Source organism: Coenobita brevimanus, chromosome 107 (assembly GCF_032717465.1).
Source record: "Coenobita brevimanus isolate Jiangsu-jjx chromosome 107, ASM3271746v2, whole genome shotgun sequence".
NCBI classification, from domain to species: domain Eukaryota; kingdom Metazoa; phylum Arthropoda; class Malacostraca; order Decapoda; family Coenobitidae; genus Coenobita; species Coenobita brevimanus.
In genome coordinates, this window is record NC_137060.1 from 4,636,204 (window position 1) to 4,641,228 (window position 5,025).

Sequence of the window (5,025 nt, forward strand, 5' to 3'; positions counted from 1 at the left end):
TCCTCAGCTGAGAGAGGCTTGGTATGTTTCTCTGCCCGTAGATGGTTCTCTTTGATATGATGCCTCGGGGGAAAGTGACGGGCATGCTCTAAGTGTGAAGTAGACGCAGTGGAGTGTAGGCATTTTTTTCCTTTTCACTAAATATATGTCAAGGAGCAAACATAGCAAGTCTTGTGAGTAGTAACCAGCAGAGGAAGATGTCTGGTGTTGTGTTTGTTTCATGTCTTCGTCCGTACTGAGTCAAGCAAAAGTTTCCCGGGGTACTAAAAATACCAGCTTGAAATCCGATCCGTTCTACGCCAATATTGGAAGGGAACTGGGCAAGTGTCCTCTCTCATCGTGCCTTACCCTACTCCCTCTCTCCTCACTCTTCCCCTCTTTCCTTTCCACCCTCTCCTTCCCTTCCATCCTCTCTCTGTTTTCCTCCGTCTCTTTCCTTATCCTCCTCTTTGTCTAGTCCACACTTCACTGGATCATATTTTCAGTGTGACTACATGGTGTTCTTGCCCTAGCCTCTCCCCAGTCATCCTTCCCCTCCCTCCCTACCCCCTCCTCGTTGATCTCTTACTCCCTCCCTTTCCTTTTCCCTCCTCTCCCGCCCTGCTTCTTTTTTCTCCTTTCCCTCACTTCCCTCTCTCTCGCTCTTCTTCCTTGGTCTGTCCGTCTCCTACCTCTCCTTCCCTCTTTCCTCCCTCTTCCTTGGCATCTCCCCTCTCTACTCCCCCTCTCTCCGTTTCCTGTCTGAGTAGGAGAGGAACACCGAGAACGAGGTGGAAGAATAAAGTGGAAGAGTGTTTGTTGGAAGGCCACTTTGAAGGGGGTGTTATTGACTCAGGAATAAAATGCTGACAGGATCTTTATGAATCAAGTCATTCTGAGTGAACCCTCGAGATGGGACTCCGAATCAACTCTCGGGACACAAGTTCGAATCCAGGAACAGAGACAAACCAGATCCCAGTCAGTTATTGGCCTGGATTCTTTTGTTCAGCTATTGTCCTCTTCACTACGATGACGTATTGTTAGCTTATTTTTGTTACTTCCAGACGATTAAATTCAGGTTTGGAGAGATTTTTAAACTAGATTGTTAGATATAATCATAATTAAGACCTTCATCACTAGAGATCCTTCCAAAGTTCAGCAAAAATCGTCTGGAGGCAGCGAGAATGAAATAGAAAATGCGTCATATGAGTCAAGGGGTTAGTATGGAGGGGGAAACAATTGTTGTGGATGTTTGTGTAATCATTGCCAGTGTGAGTTATAACTGATGCAGGAGAGGAAGGAGAAGAATAAACAAGTGACGTTCGGTTCACTTAACTAAGATGACGAACTCGTACATTTACCTGCCTCTCAAGACGCCAGTTAAGTGAGAGCAACATAAGCTTTTGTTGTTGTTCTTGCAACTGCTGCTGCTGTTGTTGTTGTTGTGGGAGAAAGCTTTAAAGTAAACCGTCACTTCACTCGAGCCATTAATCCTACAGCAGCTATTTTCACAGGGTATACTGTCATGTCCCCTCATCACCTCCACCACAATTCCAGTCATCCCACCCATTTCCTTATCCATCACGCCCATTTCATTTTTCACCTAATGCTTTCATTCTTGGAAGAAATTATAAAATAAACTTTCACTCAGTCAAACCACAAATCTTACAGCAACGAATTTCACAAGGTATACTTTCCCGCCCCAGCCCCACCTCCTACCAACATTCCAGCCAATCCCACCTATTCCATTACTCCCCACGCCCATTTCTTTACCCCTCCTTCCTTTTGACGGTGTCATGGCACGAGGCAGGTCAGGCAGTCCACGAACAGGTTGTTATTGAGTGACTGATTATCTCCAGACCATATTATTCAACCCTAGAGAGAGAAATGTGCAACTGAATTATTAAGATTCATCCTTCATTAACCCCTTCACTACGATGGGTCTTTTACGAGTGGAATGAAATTTTCTGCAGGTGGCAGGACTAAAAATTACGCTTTTTTCGAGTCAGAAGAGTTTGGTATCACCTTCATTAATCTGTTCGGTTGTGGAATAAAACCGTATGAAAGCAGCAAGATTAAACTAAAGTTACAAGTCATTTTAGTGAAGGATGTGATGTGGCAGTGTGTGATGTGGCCGTGTGTGGTGTGGCAGTGTGTGGTGTGGCAGTGTGTGCTGGTGGCAGTGTGTGGTGTGGCAGTGTGTAGTGTGGCAGTGTGTGGTGGTGGCAGTGTGTGATGTGGCAGTGTGTGGTGGTGGCAGTGTGTAATGTGGCAGTGTGTGATGTGGCAGTGTGTGATGTGGCAGTGTGTGGTGTGGCAGTGTGTGGTGGTGGCAGTGTGTGGTGTGGCAGTGTGTGGTGTGGCAGTGTGTGATGTGGCAGTGTGTGATGTGGCAGTGTGTGGTGTGGCAGTGTGTGGTGTGGCAGTGTGTGGTGTGTCAGTGTGTGGTGTGTCAGTGTGTGATGTGGCAGTGTGTGATGTGGCAGTGTGTGGTGTGGCAGTGTATGATGTGGCAGTGTGTGGTGTGGCAGTGTGTGGTGGTGGCAGTGTGTGGTGGTGGCAGTGTGTGGTGTGGCAGTGTGTGATGTGGCAGTGTGTGGTGTGGCAGTGTGTGGTGGTGGCAGTGTGTGATGTGGCAGTGTATGATGTGGCAGTGTGTGGTGTGGCAGTGTGTGGTGGTGGCAGTGTGTGGTGTGGCAGTGTGTGGTGTGGCAGTGTGTGGTGTGGCAGTGTGTGGTGGTGGCAGTGTGTGGTGGTGGCAGTGTGTGGTGTGGCAGTGTGTGGTGGTGGCAGTGTGTGATGTGGCAGTGTATGATGTGGCAGTGTGTGGTGTGGCAGTGTGTGGTGGTGGCAGTGTGTGGTGTGGCAGTGTGTGATGTGGCAGTGTGAGGTGTGGCAGATTATTATTCTGTGAATTAAAGTCCAACATTCTGTATAGTCTCTTGTCACCTTAAGGCAGCGTCACACTGGGACAAAAGTGGCTAACATGCTAGCCAGTTTTGCGACCCGCTAGCCAAACTGACTCATGGTGAGCGAGATTTCGCTTGTGAGGCTAAATGGATAACAATTCCCGGTCACAGCTTGTTGGTGGGATTAGAACTCAAATGAGCCTATAATAATTTTGTAATTGGTGAGAAAATATTCTGTTATTCACAGAAGGAAACTTTAACTAAAATTGTTACTTAAATACAATTTAATTCATGTGGTTTTTATTCATTTTTATTTTTTTCTTGTAACATGAAATAAATATTCGGACACTCGGGTGACCAGCCCGCGGAGGCTGTCTGTTTTGTCTCCAAACAACAATTAGAAATCAGATTTCGATATGGATCCTGCGACAAGGAAAACTCTAGTAGACTGCTTTGTGGCTCTGGAGTTGCTAAAGTACGTTAGGAGGTTGTAGAAACTGAGGAAAAGGGAGTGGGTACTCCGTGGTGGTTTGTTTACTAATGACCTCGGGGCGCCAAGGCAGACGACACTGTTAGCCGTTTCGGCTCGCAAAAACGCACGAGTGTGACGGACACTCGATTCTGCCAGCCGTTTTGGCTCGCAAAACTGGCTCGCATGTTAGCCACTTTTGGTCTAGTGTGACGCCACATTTAGTCTGTTATGTGGTCTTTGTCTCTTTTGTTTTTATTTGGTCTGTGTAAATTTGGTTTGCTTTGTTCCCTACTGCTTTGATTAATGTTACTTTAGTCTGTGGCACTTTGACCATTGTCAGTTTGGTCTATATTTCATCGATGTCACTTTGGTCTTTGATCTGTCAGTGTGGTCTTCGTCACTCAAGTTCATTTTGGTCTGTAATCTTTTATTCCCTGTTATTTGCTTTTATTGTTTCTTTTTCCTCAGTGTTCTTATGTTTACTGCCACTTCTGTCTTTTATTCGTCTGTTGCGTCAGGAAATTCGTGACGACCTTGTGTGTCGTGCTACAAAGGGAAGCCCACGGGAGACCAGGGTGAGAGAGAGAGAGAGAGAGAGAGAGAGAGAGAAGAGTGTTTGATAAAATCTGTGTTGTGTCTAAAAAAGCATTATTAAGACAAATAATAGATCACAGGAGCAAAAATAAACGAGTATACAGACCTGCCAGACCCATTAAAAGAGAATTGCCAATTTTCCCCCAATGAACAAGTGAAACTGAACACTGAACGCAATCCCAGTGGACTGCAGGCTGAAGTTGTGGTGCTGGTGCAGTCCATCGTGGTCGTTTAGGGGCTGGGGCTAGATGGTGGAGGTGTGTATAAGCAGACAGGTGCAGCGTGCAGGTGTATCGGTGCCACCACATGAAGGCGTCCGTCTCCAGCAGCAGGGATGGCGTGTGTGTGTGTGTGTGTGTGTGTGTGTGTGTGTGTGTGTGTGTGTGTGTGTGTGTGTGTGTGTGTGTGTGTGTGTGTGTGTCAGCGTGCAGGTGTATCGGTGCCACCACATGAAGGCGTCCGTCTCCAGCAGCAGGGATGGCGTGGAAGTGTGTGTGTGTGTGTGTGTGTGTGTGTGTGTGTGTGTGTGTGTGTGTGTGTGTGTGTGTCAGCGTGCAGGTGTATCGGTGCCACCACATGAAGGCGTCCGTCTCCAGCAGCAGGGATGGCGTGTGTGTGTGTGTGTGTGTGTGTGTGTGTCAGCGTGCAGGTGTATCGGTGCCACCACATGAAGGCGTCCGTCTCCAGCAGCAGGGATGGCGTGGAAGTGCTGTGCTAAGGCTGCCTCTGATTGGATGGCTTGTGTCACGGGCCTCTGGGGAGAGAGAGAGAGAGAGAGAGAGAGAGAGGCTACTAATAGAACTGTCCAACCAAGTAACAAATAAGAGTAATAAAAGTAAACAGGGAGGTGATATAGTGGGTGATAAAGGTGGGAGAAACAGTGCCAGGAGAGGAGAAGGAGAGGGAAGAAGAAAAAAGAGGGAGATTATGGGTAGATGGATGGAAGAGGAGGCAAGAGGGAGGAAATGGGAGAGACGAAGAGAGAAATGACGATGTGAAAGCGTGTGTAGGATTAATGAGGCTGTAAGTTGGAGCTACGGTGGTGTTTGCTGTACCATAGTTGATCATTGG